Source organism: Watersipora subatra, chromosome 10, assembly GCF_963576615.1.
Source record: "Watersipora subatra chromosome 10, tzWatSuba1.1, whole genome shotgun sequence".
Classification (NCBI taxonomy): domain Eukaryota; kingdom Metazoa; phylum Bryozoa; class Gymnolaemata; order Cheilostomatida; family Watersiporidae; genus Watersipora; species Watersipora subatra.
This window is the reverse complement of record NC_088717.1, coordinates 43,645,504-43,664,628: the sequence shown is the minus strand read 5'-3', so window position 1 is coordinate 43,664,628 and position 19,125 is coordinate 43,645,504.

Genomic DNA, 19,125 nt, shown 5'->3' with positions numbered 1-19,125 from the left:
ACAAAAGAAGAGACTGAGAATAAGCCAGATAAAACTAAGAGAAACCACGCATAGAACAACGGGGCGAAGCCTAAAACGAAAGTAAAAGTATGAAAGGAAGAAGATTTTATGATTTTGGCAGAGCGGTCTGTGCAACCTCTCTGCATGCTTTGAATATGATTTATTGCCTGTCATGAGAGTGAAGGGAAGCGACAGTTTCTTTTTCAATATGTTAAACATTAAATTTTCTGTGGAAAAACCATTTTATTGCTCTGGCAACCTCGAGCATTTAGCTAGTATATAAATATATATACTATACAGTATGTATATATATACTAAATAGTATATATGAGTAGTATAGTAGGAGCAGATCTACACACATTTGCACTTAAAGTTGGATTTTGGGTACATTTTAGCCCGAGAACCTCGGAGAATGGTGTTGTCTGATGGAAAGTTTGGGGGGTAGGTGTGTGAGTGTTGGGAGCTAAGGTTATGAAGTTTGAGAGGAATTGTGGGAAGGATGCGGTGCTGGTCGAGAGGAATTGTGGGAAGGATGACGTGAAGAGGGCGATGGTTTCGGGTTTCGATGCGATGGGTTTGGGGTTTGGGTGTCGACGAGTTGAGCGATCGATCGTCGAATGGTTGGGGTTGGGTTGGCGACCGGTGGGGTGAACGGTGTTATGTCGTTTCGGTTGAATGAACGCTGATGTTGGACGAGTTCGAGCGTGTCTATTCGTGGAATCGGTTAAGTCTCCCTTCGTTATAAAACTCTTTAAAGATGAGTAATAAGAAAGGGGAAAGTCGAATGATTTATTCATTATGAAAAATTTCTTTTGAGAAGACATGAAGAGTCTTTATAGAAAACTAGATGATATAATTCAAATTTCTCCAATACTATTTATTAGTTTTGGATTTTTTTCGGTTAACGGTGAATTTTTACGAAATATAATTCAATTAGAACATAACCCCTCGGATTGTACTTATGGTATAGCTAGTTATGAAATTATTCAAAGGTTGGGAATTACTGAACGACTTGTTCAATGGGCTAATCCATCTTCACGGTTAGCGAGATATTGTGTAGGCAACTCAGCTCGTTCAAGGTTTTGTGGATGGAGAGCATTGCCTATTAAGTTTGTTTGTCATCATCCACAATTCGAAGAAAATAATGGTAGATTTACAGCTCCAATTAATACTTCCACTACTCGATCCACCATCAGAACTACACACACATCCAGAATTCCTACCACCACCACAACTACACTCGCTAGTACAATTCCTACTACCACCACAACTACACTCGCTACCATCATTCTAGCAAGTGGAATCACAACTCTTCCATCATCTGAAAATCTTAAGGAAAATACAACTAATATCCCATTTGTACCAATAGCCTTAAGATTATATAATCTGAATAATGAAGAAAAAGAATATGGAAATGAAAGTTTTTCTGTAGAAAGATCCACCATCAGAACTACACACATTTCCACAATTCCTACCAACATTGCAACTACGGACGTTACCACTATTCCAGTGAGCAGAATGACAACTCAGACATCATCTGAAAATCTTAAGGAAAATATAACTGATATCTTATTCATACCAAGAGCCTTAAGATTATATAATCCAAGTAATAAAGAAAGAGAGTATGGAAATGAAAGTTTTTCTGTAGACAAATTACAGGATGTCGAAATTTTTTATCATAATCACATGCTGCTGCTAAAGTTGTAATCTAATTTTCATGCTTTCCTAAATTTTTATTCCACAATGAAAATGATATGTGAATATTGTATTGATTTTATTTTAATAATAGTATCTTAAAATATACAATAAAATATAAATTATCCATCTTTGGAGATGAAGATTTTATTTCTAAAGGTTCTATTGATTTGCATATATATTCATTCAAAAAAATTCTTTCTTATAAATACTAATTGCCAGTTTTCTGTGGAGTTGAAGAGCTTGTCACTTCAGAATATTGTAATTCTTTCTTATCGAGATAGAAGTATGTGTTGCTTGACTCGCTTTTCTCATCAACTTCTTTTTGTTTTGCATCATCACTGTTTAAATATATAAAACATTGAGGATTGAGAAAGGATGAAATAAATGGATAACTATATATCTTTGGTTTTAAAATTCTCAAAATCTACTTACCAAAATATACATTGAGCTAAGCCATCGTACACGTCTTGTCCACATGTACAGGAAGGTAATCCGTCTATAGGATAATCCAATGGTAAATCCAATTGCAACTCCGTTTCACTATTTTGAGAGTTTGTTTCTTTCGAGTTGTTTTTTTCATCAGTTTCCTTACCATCTTCTTGATACCTGTTTAATTTTTTGAAAAACCATTGAAAATTGAGAAAAGATGATGTATATAAAATGAATAATTATATATTCATATAAAACTTTCGAATTTAAAATTTCAAAATGTACTTACCAATGTACACATTGTGCTAATCCATCATATACATGTCCACATGTACAGGAAAGTAGTTCGTGTGTACAATATTCCCATGGTGTAGCCCAATTTTGAAGACAACTATCTGTACATTTCCATTCTGACATTTTACCCTTCTCAGAATTCTGTTAGCTTATGAAGAGTGTTATGATAATAATGATTCGTTCTCGATTGCTTTATATAGTTGAACGTCTGTAAAACGCTTGAGTGAGTTTAATGAAAATTTATAAATAGATTACAAAACATTCCTCTATGCTTACAATTTCGCGAAAATGAATTTCGCGAAATTACACATATATATTATATAGTCAACTTTCGCGAAATTGAATTTCGCGAAAGTGAATTTCGCGAAATTGGATTTCGCGAAATTTCACATCATATATATTATATAGTCAACTTTCGCGAAATTAAATTTCGCGAAATTAATTTCGCGAAATTGGATTTCGCGAAATTTCACATTATATATATTATATAGTCAACTTTCGCGAAATTGAATTTCGCGAAAGTGAATTTCGCGAAATTGGATTTAGCGAAATTTTACATCATATATATTATATAGTCAACTTTCGCGAAATTGAATTTCGCGAAATTGGATTTCGCAAAATTTCACATTATATATATTATATAGTCAACTTTCGCGAAATTCAATTTCGCGAAAATCTGTTTACTATTTTCACCTCATTAATTCCTTTGGACACACCCATCATTCTTCAATTCACTATATAAGCGTTGCATGATCTGATGGAATATTCTGCCTCCTTAACTATCTCTTGATGCCTACTTATATACAGACTTGAGAATTTGGGTCGATCGAGCGTTGATACCATAAGGCTTGTATGCTTCAGCTAGAATTCTGTTAGCCGGCTACTCGCGATTAAGTTCGTTGAGTGTCGCTGTGTTCAGGCTGTTGTGTGGACAAGCGCCTTGGCATTCGACCTGATTGTTTTCCTAGGTATACCTATGGAATTCTCCTGTTTGGTTTGGCTTAACCATTCCATAACAGTCTCTCGACCAGTAAATAGATGAAGATGATGAACTAGTAAAGGGGCATACATGGATTAATATGTGGATTATTTTGAGGATAGCTCCAACTCAGCGTGAGTATATCAATATATAAAACTTATATCAAAAAAGTAAATAATATTCGGTTGTATTTGTTACCAAGTTTATTTCGATATAAAGTATATATGTATATTCAATTGTAAAATATAGAAAAAAATTTATGTCAGTTCTTCTAGTAATTTAACAATTTGGGAAGTTCCTTGAATATGTACATTGTCAATACCTTCATTTTCTTCGTTATTAAGACTTTTACTAATTTTTCCATTCCAATCATATCTATCTAGTATAGTTTTTCGAACTACATGATCTCGTGTATCTGTTTCAGAAATTTTTAGCATAACTGTTAGAAAATCTTCTATTGAACATCCTCTGCTCCAAAATATTGCAAAGAGAAGACAGTAATCTCCACATGTTGTTGAAAGAAATCCTTGGAGTAGAACATCATTCCATTTAATTAACTTTATTCCAGAAAGTTTTAAGATTTGAGCGACATCTGGATATGTTGAAGGATCTCGTCCTGTTGAATCGAAATAATTAATTTCGGATTTTGTTCGAATAACTCCTATCCAGTGTTCTCCTGGTTGATAAGAATAGTGTGTGTTAAAAATATATATTCCTTCATTCGATAAAAATTGTTCTTTAAATTCATTTCTTGCACAGACAGCAAAAAAATGATTATTAGTCATGTGATCTTGGGAAAGAACATCGAAAATATTTGCTGTATTCATCCTTAGAATATGCTTCCACCACTGAGTCGAACGCTAAAGTCAGAAGCGATTTCCATCATTCCATCTTTTTGTATATATGTATTAAGATAGACATTTTCTGGTGTTGCAGCCCGAAAACCGATATCGATTGTTAGTGAAACATGTCTCATTAAATGAAAACCTTCGGATGAGAGATCTCCTGTCAAATCGAAAGCGTATATTGCAAGTCCAGTTTCATATTCAGTCAGTCCAATTCCACTTCCTTCAGAAGAAAGATCTTTTCCCATTGCATTTAGAAGTTGTACATATGGTCGAGTATACATTCTATTTTCAAAATTTGGAGTATATCGTTTTCCAAAAGGTAGTCCATCAATTTGTAGTTCTACATGACTCACATCGTAATGACCAAATTTGAAAGGATTACGATTGTATGATCCATTTTCTCCATCGTGTGATGAAAGTGAAACAAGTATTAAATTTGGTCTAAGTGTGTCATCAGCAATTTTAATTTGAGTATGGGTTAATCCAGTATTCACATTATAAGATTTGGTGTATACCCGAGAAAGAGGATACTTTGCATTAACACCATTAAGTAGTTTTTCGTTATGTAAAAGCTGAATTGTTTGGTTGATTTTTAATTTTCGAAGATGAAGTACACATTTCGTCAACTTTACTTTTCCCCCTCCTCCAGGAGCAGCTGCTGCTGCCATCAAACAATAACTTGGTTTACTTCGGTCTAGTTCTAATTTACAATTCAATCCTGGAATGAGATATCTTTCCTGTTGAAAAATGCTAAGATGGAGTCGTCCAAAAAACTCAAATGTGTTTGATCCTCTAATAAGATTCTTTCTTGCTGTAGTCGCAGTATTATCGAAATCCACACCATCTTTTGCAAGATTATCATCTTGAAACCATCCTTCTGCTTTTAATTGGTATTGTTTTGCTTCTCTGCTATTATTGAGAAGGGTTTCTATGAACGATCTCATAGGATAATCACTTGAATGTTCAACAACGGATCCATTAATTTTGAATGTTGCTGTTTTGATTAGCGAATGAAAAAACGCATCCCCTGGTACAACATTTACGTTAGCAACAGCATTGTCTAAATTGGAACCATCGTCCTTGACTACTTTTCCTTCGATTTGCAAATATGAATTACTTAAATCGATACAGTGATCTACATCTCCAGGTATTTCAATTTCAATTGGTTCATATTCACTGAGTCGTGACGGACCTAATTCACTATAATATCCGTGCTCCACCGAACTATGTGTGCCCGGAACAACAAATATACCCAAACTTTCGTTTATCGTAAAAGGAGAACCCGATATTTTTAAACCTGTTGAACGAATCTCTCCAGAACTCATCTTTCACTATTGATGTATGTCAATGAAATGAACTAAAAATATTGAGATAATAATATATAAAACATTTCAAATTTTAAAAAATATTTGGAGTGGCTTTTCTCCGTCGCTTTGCAGGTTTGCTACGGTTATTTAATTTTCTTTTCCCAGGTTTTCTAACTCTTGGAATTACTACTTTATCTGTTTTTTCTTCTTCTTCTTTTGGTCTCTCTACCATGTTATTAAGATAATTGGATGCAGCATCTAACCCTTTTTTCCCTAATGAGATAGCCGTTTTTTTGCTAGAGGCGCAACAGCTTTTGCTAATTTTTTAAATATTCCTGATAGTCGTCCATTTCCCATCACTCTTTTTCCTTTATATGGTGTCAATCCGCCATTTCCTGTTTGATTAGACGTGTAATATTGAATGTAAAAGTTCTTTGAGTCTTCTGGAGTATATGGAATTAATATGGAATTCATTGTTTCTTTCTGAAATGAACCGTTAGTATTACCTTCCCTCCATCAAATGGTACTTTTTCTCCATCATCACTTGTTATAAGGGTCTCTATCACATCAGTAGAAATTTTATCTACTTCAACGTAATGCGCTTGACTGAATTCTGTATAAACTCGAGAGAACTTCTTTCCACTTACTGGGACAACTCGTAACAATCGTACATTTGCATCTCCAACGAGTCTGTTACTTACAATTGATGAATATACGTATAATGATGTAAATCCTTAGTTGATATCCGGAGATGTGATGTTTCCGTGTTTTCCCACATTATAAGTTATCTTCGGATCTAATCCTAAGATATTTGCGAAATCTTGTGAAAACGAAACCTGAACACTCGAATCTCTTACATACAACATAGATTTGTTGGATATTTTGTCGTATTCGAATTCTATAGTTGGATGGAGATTGAAGGATTTTAGAACATCATGAGCTCGTTGAATTACTTCATCTATATCTTCGTATCTTCCATTTCCAATTTTTATGTCGAAACGACGAAATCTCCCATTAAGTTCCGCTTTTGTGATGCTTATTATCCCTTCTACTACATTTGGCCAATTATTTGAAAACGATATATCTTTTAGAGCAACTTCCCATTGTCCTTCTGTAAAATCTACATATCTGGCTAGTCTAACTGTAAAGTTTGAATTAGTATTTTTAGGAAAGTCACTAAAACTAGCATCAGAAGGAAGAGTTACGAACTCCGACATTTTCAATTCTTTCAATGAAGTTCAATTCCTTATCAACCTCTTTTATTTAACAAAATCTCTTTCATTGACCCAGCTATTGAATGAATCAGGATATCCCATCCATTTAACGAGTATTTCCTTTGTTCTTCCTCGTTTCCGAGATTTGAGAATTTTCTCGATTCGAAAAAATGCGGGTTTTTTTACTTTCCGTAGTTCATCTTCATAAAAAGTTCCATCAACCGGTTCGTTTGCCAAATCACGTAATTTATAGATAATCGGTCTTTCAAAATCAAGTACTTCTGTAATTTGAAAAACTTCAACCGTCCAATTTATTGTGAAACCTCTTTCGAAAGCTGTTCTAGCTTTACTAATACGAACGTAATCATCAATATTGAATTTGGGAGTACTGTCAGAACTATATTTTCCATTTTCATAAATCCTATTCCAGATTCTTTCTTGATTTTCATAATTTACATCATTCGGTTTTATTCCTAATGTTGTGTGAATAGTATTGTTATATGCTTTTACCATTTGTGGTAAAACATCAATATATCTACGTTCATCCGAATATGTCATGAATCTATACATCTTCATCCGTAATGTTTTGTTGAATCGTTCTATGATGGAAGCTTTAATTGTCTCATTCTCAGATGTAAACCATTTTACTTTATTTTCTTTCAAAACTTTTTTGACATCTCGATTATTAAACTCTTTTCCTTTGTCTGTTTGAAAAACTCTATAATTAGTTCCATCCAATACTTTTTTTAAGGCTTTTGCTACCAATATACCTGATTTGTTAACAAGAGGCTCTACCCATGCTTTTCTTGAAAAAACATCAATCATTGTAAGTAAAAATGTAATTCCATCATTTTCAGCTCGATGAGATCTAACATCCATTAAATCAGCCTGTAATTGTTCACCAACTCCTGCAACAATTGTAGGTCTTCTTCTAAACTTCGTTTTTATTTGTTTGTGTAACGTATAAGCATCTTCACCCCTTAACCAATCTCTAACTTCTTGTTCGCTTTCTTTTCTCCGAAGTGCTTCAATCAGTTTTCGTGCTCCACCTAATGAAGATGGTAGATCCGGGGTATAATAGAATTCATTTAGTAAGTCGTCCATTTTCCTCTTGTTCCTACATAAGGTTTTCGTGAAGACGATCTATTCGAATTGGATTTTGATTTATTTGATAAATTCGAGTTCGACTCCTTGATAATTTTTTCAAATAAGTTATATTGTTTCTCAAATGAACTTGGAGAAAAGGGAGAAGATACAATTGAACTATCTTTAACTCGAATCTTTCTTTCAAGAAGATTTCGTAAGTTCTCAGGCTTAATCTCTCCTGTAGATCCTGTTATTTTCCCGGTTAAAGAATCATAATTTCCAGACTTTTTCAATTTTTCCAGAAGTTTTTTCGCTTTAGTTTGATCTTGTTTCGAACCGAAGTCTTCAACTATTGAAGAAATGGAATAAGATCTAGAAGAATTTGACGATGGTTCTTCTTCGTTTAACTTCGGTGGTAATAATGTGTCTTGTTTTTTTGGCGAATCTTTTAAAACTGTAGAGTCTTGAGACGAATTATCTTCGGTTAATTCAGGTGTATCTTTCTTTAGAGTTTCTTTTGAATTTTGTGGAGCTGAGGGTGTTTGTGACATCATTGAAATCGGTTTTCGAATAATCGGAGACTGTTGAATTGGATAACTCCGAATTGAATTCATTTCATCTAAAAAATTTTGAAGTTCAGCTGCATACAAATTAACTTTGTTATAGTCTGAAATAGTGTTATCGTTATTAATTTGACGCATCCTATCTCTGGTCTCCTTAACCTTACTTACTCTTGGATTTTCTAATGGATTAAAACGAAGTGACGAACTATAGCCATCATTGATAATTTTTGAATCCTGTTGACTTTTAAATTGGTTCCTTTTGTACTCGTCTTCAGAAACCAAAAAAAATTTTTTTGTGTACTTAGGAAAGCTCATCTTCCTGCTGAATGATTAATACAAGTTGAGGGATGGCTTTATAATCCGTTTCAATAATCCTCTTCCGTTTTGCAAAATCTTTCGTTTATATTTAAGCGGTTTGTTTTCATCGATAATATTCATCAACTCCTTTTTATGTTGACTCAGAGAATGGTATTGATTTTTCGTTAAAGGTACATTCCCATATATAATATTTTTAACAATTTCAAGTAATGTTCTAATTACTTCTTCTTTCATATGAGGTAAAGCAGAACTTGCAAGTTCATCGGTAAGACTGTTCAGTATTTGCAGAATTACTCTGTTTTTTTTCATTCTCTTAGAAAGTGGAGAATTATCCATGATAACTTAATTATCTTCTTTTTCGTGGTTTAAACAATCCTCCGAGCAATGGTTCAACTAATCCTGGGAGTATAGCACCCGCGATCGGACCTAGTAAAGCCGATAAAAACCCTCCTTTTTGCAAAAGTTGTTTCTTTTCCAAATTCGATGTTCTAGGACTAATCAGTCGAGTGATGTTCGTACTTTGTCGACTCACAGCTTTATACTGAGCATCAGTTAGTCGTTCTTTTCTTTTAATGAGTAATTTCACACAATCAATAATTGCTAAAATTAAATCCGTTTTAGCATTTTTAATAATTGATTGTTGAGAAGAAATAGAATCTCCAACTAGAGATAATAAAGTTAGTAAATTTCGTTGAATTCTTTTTGTTTCAGCCATATCTATGTGATAATTTTAGTGATGTTATAGTAATCACTCAGAGGAAGATACAGAAGTAGTATGGTGATTATTTAAAGAGAACTTGGAATATATACTTGTTTTATTTAATTATGGAATACCAATCAAAATCGTTTGCTCAATTAGGCTTATAAATAATCATAGGCGTAGAGTCAACAGGAGGGAAATTTCCCATAATTCTCATTGTATCATCGGTTTCTTGTCGGAGGTCCAGTCTCATGAAGGAATATGGTGAAGATGTTGCATCTCGGTAGGATTCCTGAAAATATTTAACTTGTCCAGGAAAAACTTGTTTTCCTAAAAATGTGATTGATGTAGAATCCCTGGGGTTTTTTCCTATAAAAAAATAGTAACTATTCAACGAAATTGTTCTAAGTTTACCAAAGAATAAGTTTTGTGTAATAGTAAAAATACTAATATTTAGATGGTGACTTTCTCGAGTATACAAATTGTTAGCCATCTTGATATTTGATGATAATTCCTCCATTAGATCATCAATGATCATCCATCTATTTTCTCCATCTTTGGGAAAAGTACTCGGATCTTTCAATCCTTCATGAAATTCCACTCCTTTCATATCCTCAAAAGCTTCCTGCCATATTCCATAGCAATATATAATTTCGATTGGAGAAGGGGTAGATATTAATTGAGATTGTTCAATCAACCGTTTAACGAGTTGAGTTTTTCCTGATCCTGTTGGTCCTGTTATCATAGATGTGAAAGGAGAATGTAACCTCACATCAATCGATTGTAGTCCGTCTTTCTCCATGTTTTGATAATTACTAACATTGAAGTTTTCATTTCAACTAATTATAATGATGAGGAGATGTTTCAAAAATCACACTTTCATTATTCATAAGATTTTGAAAAAATACTTCTACATAGTTCACAGTAGCATTCATCTTTTCTCCTGTAATCCGAATAAAAAAATATTCAATCAAAGATGAAGCTACAGTTATTGCAAGTAATATTAAAACCACTCCAAAAAATTGAAGCAAACTTTGTCGAAGCGGTTTTGATGTAGATTTAGTGATGTTATCAAAATGTTTATGTAATAATACAGCCTCTTCAACTAATCCATCTGTATTATCTTTTTCTTCACAAGATTTGTAAACTTTAGAATTATCCTTATGAATAGTTTCCATAATTTTATATATTTTTATATTCCTTCTAGTTGAACTTCTCAATGATATATAATGTTCATATATAAAACTCTTAACTTATAAATAGTGAATGGACAGTTAATCGATTCCACGAATAGACACGCCCGAACTCGTCCAACATCAGCGTTTTCTTCATTATTCGGATTATATAATCTTAAGGCTATTGGTACAAATGGGATATTAGTTATATTTTCCTTAAGATTTTCAGATGATGGAAGAGTTGTGATTCCACTTGCTAGAATGATGGTAGTGAGTGTAGTTGTGGTGGTAGTAGGAATTGTACTAGCGAGTGTAGTTGTGGTGGTGGTAGGAATTCTGGATGTGTGTGTAGTTCTGATGGTGGATCGAGTAGTGGAAGTATTAATTGGAGCTGTAAATCTACCATTATTTTCTTCGAATTGTGGATGATGACAAACAAACTTAATAGGCAATGCTCTCCATCCACAAAACCTTGAACGAGCTGAGTTGCCTACACAATATCTCGCTAACCGTGAAGATGGATTAGCCCATTGAACAAGTCGTTCAGTAATTCCCAACCTTTGAATAATTTCATAACTAGCTATACCATAAGTACAATCCGAGGGGTTATGTTCTAATTGAATTATATTTCGTAAAAATTCACCGTTAACCGAAAAAAATCCAAAACTAATAAATAGTATTGGAGAAATTTGAATTATATCATCTAGTTTTCTATAAAGACTCTTCATGTCTTCTCAAAAGAAATTTTTCATAATGAATAAATCATTCGACTTTCCCCTTTCTTATTACTCATCTTTAAAGAGTTTTATAACGAAGGGAGACTTAACCGATTCCACAAATAGACACGCTCGAACTCGTCCAACATCAGCGTTCATTCAACCGAAACGACATAACACCGTTCACCCCACCGGTCGCCAACCCAACCCCAACCATTCGACGATCGATCGCTCAACTCGTCGACACCCAAACCCCAAACCCATCGCATCGAAACCCGAAACCATCGCCCTCTTCACGTCATCCTTCCCACAATTCCTCTCGACCAGCACCGCATCCTTCCCACAATTCCTCTCAAACTTCATAACCTTAGCTCCCAACACTCACACACCTACCCCCCCAAACTTTCCATCCGACAACACCATTCTCCGAGGTTCTCGGGCTAAAATGTACCCAAAATCCAACTTTAAGTGCAAATGTGTGTAGATCTGCTCCTACTATACTACTTATATGTATATGTATATATATAAATACACATATATATGCATATATATATATATATATGCATATATATATATATATATATATATATATAAAAAAATTGTTTCCTCACCCCGGATACCCCGTATGGGTGGTAAATTCTGCTCTAACTCGGGTCTCCTACCAGAGACCTGGGAGTTTGAGCACTCGTCTCAAGATCTTAGCTGTTCCCAATAGCGCACTTTTCTGCAACTCACCTGAGTTGATTGTTGTTGGTATTTGGGCAAGCCACATTTTATGCGCCGGTGTTATTGCGCCCAGTGCCCCAATCACTACTGGGATTACGGTTGTTCTTACATTCCAGCATTTTTCAATTTCTTCTCCAAGAGGGAGATATTTTTCTACCTTTTCTTTTTCTTTGCTGGCTATATTGTAGTCATTGGGTACTGCTATATCTATTATAGTAGCCCTCTTGTTCTCCTTGTCTACCACCACTATATCTGGTTGGTTTGCTAGGACATGCTTGTCAGTTTGGATGTAGAAGTCCCAGAGGATCTTAGCGCGGTCATTTTCATTCACCTTACCAGGAGCTTCCCACCAGTGTTGTGGTTTATTAAGGCCATACTCATCACATATACTTCTATACACAATACCTGCGACATGATTATGCCACTCAGTGTATGCGTTCCCTGCTAGCTGCTTGCATCCACTGATGATGTGTTGGATGGTCTCAGGTGCATCTTTGCACAGTCTGCATCTAGGATCGTCTCTAGTGTGATAGATTTTCGTTTGGAGTTGCCTTGTTGGGAGCACTTGCTCCTGGGCTGCCATGATTAGCGACTCTGTATTGGCCGTTAGGTTTCCTTTGTTCAGCCACATATATGTCTGGTGAAGATCGCAAACCTTAGATATTTGTTGGTGGTAAGCACCATGAAGAGGTTTCGTATGCCAGTCAATTTCCTCATCATCAGGGCGTAGGTCCGTTGTGAGAGCAGCCGATTGAAATTCAGCTAGCAAATTATCTGAGATGGCCATGGAGGCTGCATATGCTTTGATGCTTTGCTCCTCCTCTTTTACTGTCTGCTGTACACTTTTGAGTCCCCTACCGCCATCTTTCCTATCAAGATACAATCTAATAGTATCAGATTTTGGGTGGAGTGCTCCGTGCATGGTCAGCAGTTTACGAGTTGCTATATCTGTTTCTTTGATGGCTTCCTCAGTCCACTTTATTATGCCTGCTGGATATCTTATTACTGGCAGTGCGTAGGTATTTATTGCCATGATTTGGTTCTTGGCATTGAGCTGGCTCCGTAAGACCTGCCGAAGGCGTTTCTTGTATTCGGCAATGGCTTTGTGACGTACCTCGGCTTCGTGGTTGATGTTGCTTTGCATAATCCCCAAGTACTTGTACCCTTCTTCTATATCTTTGATGGTACCATTTGGCATTCTTAGGCCATCTGTGAGCATAGAATGGCCTTTCTTAAGAATTAGCCTTCCACATTTCTCAATACCGAAGGTCATTCCGATGTCCTTGCTGTATACCTGAGTGAGGTGTATTAGCGAATCAATGTCCCTTTCTTTGTTAGCGTACAGCTTGATGTCATCCATGTAGAAGAGGTGGTTTATCTTGGTGCCACTCTTAAACTGGTACCCATATTGAGTCTCCTCCAGCATATTGCTTAGAGGGTTTAGGCATATGCAGAAGAGCAGCGGTGATAAGGAGTCACCTTGATAGATGCCTCGCTTAATTTGTACACTCGCCAGCTTTTTGCCATTAGCCTCCAGTTCCGTCTTCCATTTGGTCATTGACATCTTGATGAATGCCACAAGAGCAGGGTGAACATTGTACATACTGAGGCACTCAAGTATCCAACTATGGGGAATTGAGTCATAGGCCTTTCTGTAGTCAATCCAAGCCATGGCAAGATTGGTTTGCCTTCTCCTGCTGTCTTGACAGACCGTCCGATCCACCAGTAACTGATGTTTAGCTCCTCGGGTGTTGCGCCCAATTCCTTTCTGAGCACTGGTCATATAGTGACTCATGTGCTCTTCCAGTTTGTCTGCAACTATTCCTGAGAGCAGTTTCCAAGTGGTGGGCAAGCACGTTATTGGTCGATAGTTTTTGGGAATCGGCCCCTGCTTTGGATCTTTTATCAGAAGCACAGTTCGTCCTTTGGTCAGCCATTCTGGATGGTCACCTTGTTCTATTAGGTATTCCATCTGCTTAGCCATTCTAGTGTGAAGTGATGTCAACTTCTTTAACCAGAAGGCTTGAATCATGTCATGGCCAGGTGCTGCCCAGTTCTTCATACGCTGCACTCTGCACTTGATGTCTTCTTTGCTGATGGTGAGTCCTTGCTGAGCCACAGTGTGTTGATGGTTCTCTTTAAGCCTCTTCAGCCAATTTGCAGTGGTGTTATGAGTGGTCTCTTTCTCCCAGATGTCCTTCCAGAACTTTGAAGTGCTAGATCGGGGAGGCTCAGACATTGGCCTCTGCAGTTCACCTTTGAACTGGGAATACACTCTAGATGGATTATTGATGAACAGTTTGTTCATTCTCTTGTTATCTCGCTCTTTGGTGTACCGCTTCAGTCGTGCCGAGAGTGCTACTAGCCGCTGTTTGGCAGATTCTAGAGCTTCTATTGTGGCTTCCCTTTTTGGACGCTCCAAACTGTGGTTAGATCTCTCACTGAGCCTACTAACTTTCTTGCGCAAGTCCTTGATCTTATTTTGTAGCCTCAGCTGCCAGGATGGAATGGCTTGAAGCCTTGTTGGCATTGGCTTAATATCCATCTCCTCCAAGATGACGGTTGCTGTACTGTAGATTAAGGCATTAGTTTCACTGATTGATCCAGTTGAGATCGACTCCAGTGCCATGTTAATGTCTTCTAACAGCTTCTTAGGTATGGCCTTGCTAACTCTTCGTAGTGGTACCCTGCTACCATAATCATTAGCAGCTGACATCTTGTAGATGATATTTTCAGCAAGCTCTTTCACCCTTGGGTCAAGGTCCAAATGCATGTCCTCTTCAGCCCATGAGTCAACACATGATCGTGTATCCATGACAGTGTGTGTTGATATGCATTCCTCGTTGGTTGAGGTTACTTGGGTGAACTTTTCCCTAATTTCATCTACCTCAAGTTGTGATATGAGGTGCCGCTTGATTATGTTACTCCTCTGAGCTACAAGTTGCTTAGCGGTTAGTGGCAATTCAGGGCGCATGTTTATCCACAGTTGACGCATCCTTCCCATGTAGCCCCACTTTTGAGGTTCACTCATAAAGTAGCACTGCATGAGGTCCGTGTTATCAGTCCGAGTCCATTTCATCCGTTTTGAACCAGTAGCCCATTTTTCACTGCCTTGTCCTGGTTCAGCTACAGGCAGCGCGGACCTTGTTTGACCGGGCGACGTCCGAGCCGGCATGGCTTTGGTTATTGCACTCATCATAGAGGTTGTAGACGTTATACAAGCAAAGGTCTTGTCTAAGGACCACCAGAAAAGTGCAGTTGTTGGGGTTTGAACCGAGGACCTAATGATCACGGTCCCGATACCTTACCAACTGCGCTATCTGTCCTATATATATATATATATATAGGACAGATATCTATATATATATAGGCTATCTGTCCTATATATATATATATATATATATATATATATATATATATATATATATATATATATATATATATATATATACATATATACTATATAGTATATATACATACTGTATAGTATGTATATATATATACATACCATTCAACTTCTTATATATGTAGTTATAAAAATATATATTTATATATATATATATATATATATATATATATATATATATATATATATATATATATACATGCATATACACTGATGAAGAAGAAGAAGGTTGCAGTTCTCTAGAAGCCTTAGTTCCTAATAAATTTTATATAAAATAAAATGTATTAGGAACTGTAAACTTTAGAAACTATTTACTGCTTGAAGTTTTATGGTTGTTACCATTCATTATGTAAAACTGAAGGTTTACAGTTCTCAATACAGTTTGTTTATGTATATATTTAAATAAATCCCTACATTTGTCTTTTTATATGTAATCCTTGTGTCAAGTTACAGCCATGAAAATCTAGCAAGAGAAAATCTGGTTTGCAGAGAGTTTGAACTCAGTCGCTCCCGATATAAAAACCAGTGATCTAAACCCCCTATCCTACGACCATTCAACTGGCCATATCGATGAGTGATTCTGATTACATTAATTACACTGATTAAAATACTCCACATAAAGAGCTTACGGCTAGTAACTAGCACAGTTGATCATTACGCCTAACATAATGGTTGTTAGGCAGGATTGAAACATGTCATTGCTTTAATAATGATTTACAGTATTAACTTATGAGGTAATACCTGTGCAACGCCAGGCATTCGGCTATATATATATATATATATATATATATATATATATATATATATATATATATATATATATATACATATATATATATATATGTACGTTGTCATATATATATATATACATATAGATATATATATATATATATATACATGTATATATATAAATGACAACGTTCGTCTGCATGCCCAGTTATAGCGATCAAGTTTTGAACTCCAGCTCTGCAAGCCAGCATTTATCCAATGCACTATGTCGTCCAACTGGCTATACTATATAATAAATTGGGCACATACTTATAACACATTCCAATCTGTCATGGCTTGTTGCTTAACACTGCAACTAGCGTAATGCGTGAAGCCATGCCATAAGAACAATGTATGCCCATATGTAAAGAAGAGGTCTTAACCTTACATGGCCAATGAGAATATTGCAACAGTATAGATCTTTAGTAGGTACTGCAGCTGATACAGTATAAAGTACACAAAAATATACACAGTACACAGAAATGAACAAAACATTCATTTGAATGTTGGAATGGAAGATATTGTATATGTTGAGTAAAATGAGTTTTCTGTGCAAAGAACTTCTTTACTACCCATGCAACACCGGCCCTTCAGCAAGTCTTTACTACAATAAAAGCTGAGTCTGTCCATTGATGGGCAAAAATGACTGCAATGCATGTGAATGGAACCCGAATATTTGAGTTTAAAGCTACTGCACCACTTGATCACCTTTGCATTTCTAAAGAATATTTGTGCACGGACTTATTACGCATGATGACTTCTTTGGACGTATGAGACTACCAGTGTACTACTAATAAGATATGGATAGAACAACTGTCTGGAGCGTACAGAAACAGCGCTTGCCATCATATGACAAATGAAATTAGTCCAATAGTAGTACTTGCTTATGGCATGGCTTGATCCGTGTTGCTCACAACCACATCTGTAACCCTGTTGATATCACCTCTAGTCAAATTCCCTTGCTGTTCTACTTGTGTGTCTCTGTGACTGCAAATTCTGTCATCCCCTCCATGCGTAGCTACACAGAGCAAAAAAATTGATGCTAAGTTTTTATTTTGGAGAAAGGCTTTGGTCTTTTTGAGTAGCTCCTGGAATATCCAGCTTTTTATCTCCTATACAGTTGGCCAACCAAGAGCATTCAGAGCTTTTCCGATTACTTGTGAACCAACTTTCGATTGGGTCAATATTAGCTCATAAGAATAATAAAATTCATTGTAGTGGATCAGTGCCTGAGGATGGCTTAAATTTTGTACACCACAAGGTTGTGGCAATAAATAATCTTTTCCACAAAACCCAAGCAAGGAAAATTATTTACAGCATCCAGACATTTTTAAGTGTGAAAATGCATTTAGCCAGTTATGATAATTTTGTTGCAAGGTCGAGTTTGTTGTCTTTCAGCAAGCTGAACAAAATCTCAGCATCTTCTGTCTTCACCATCCAACTGAAGGGGCTTGCCAAACATATATTTCGACTTCCTCCAAACCCAAACTTATAGCTTTTCTACACTGCTCATCTGAAGCTTCTAGCTGAGAAATGATGTGCGAAACATTTGCCATTTGATTCGGGCAAACATACACCATATCTTTCACGACCCAGTATAGCTCGTTGTAGAGCTGTTTCTCCAATTTTATTTCTGTTCTGTGGATCTTCTAGTCCAGGTTCGAGTTTGATTAAAAACTCCTTCAGTTTATGAAAGTGTTCAATGTTAGGAGATTATCCTGTTTCAATGAGGTAATGAACTTTTAGAGGGCACTGTGTTTATCAACTTGATCTACTTCGGCAAAAAACTGGCGTTTTATCCCACACGTATTTAGCCATTCAACGTACTGAGATATTCTTTAATACTCAATTTCCCAAATAACTTACCTGAGTTGTTGCAAATCAGGTTGTTCTCTGCAACATATAATGCCTCATATGGATATGATGTAACAGTAAGCACCATTTCATTTACAGTTGCAATGTGAGAGCAAACCATTTCTTTGCAAAGGTAATTAAAGAACAGGCAACTATTAAAGTTACTGAAAAAGTTGTAAAAGTACATGCGATCTTTACCTGCCAACAAAAGAGCCATCAATAGAGCATTATAAGCCATTACCAGATTGAAGTTGGTGTGTAACTAAAGATTCTGGAAACTGGTAACAAGAAAAGGTCATAGTAACTAGTACAGGCAAAAGATTACAGTAACTAGTAACAGTGAAATATTACAGTAACCAGTAAAAGATTACAGTAACCAGTAGCAGTAAAAGATTGCAGTGACTAGTAACAGTAGATGACAGTAACTAGTAACAGTAAAATAATGCAGTAAATAGTAACAGTAAAAGATAACAGTAACTAGTAACAGTAACAGATTACAGTAACTAGTAACAGTAAAAGATTACAGTAATCAGTAACAGTAAAATATAACAGTAACTAGTAACAGTAGAAAATAACAGTATCTAGTAACAGTAAAATAATACTGTAACTAGTAACAGTAAAATATTACAATAACTAGTAACAGTTAAAGATTACAGTAACTAGTAAGAGTTAACGATTACAGTAACTAGTAACAGTGAAATATTACAGTAACCAGTAACAGATTACAGTAACTAGTAACAGTAAAAGATTACAATAATCAGTAACAGTAAAATATAACAGTAACTAGTAACAGTAGAAGATAACAGTAACTAGTAATAGTTAAAGATTACAGTAACTAGTAACAGTAAAAGATTACAGTAACTAGTAACAGTTAAAGATTACAGTAACAAGTAACAGTAAAAGATTACGGTAACTAGTAACAGTAAAAGATTACAGTAACTAGTAATAGTTAAAGATTACAGTAACTAGAAACAATAAAAATTTACTATAACTAGGAACAGGGAAAGATTACATTAACTAGCAACAGTAAAAGATTACAGTAAC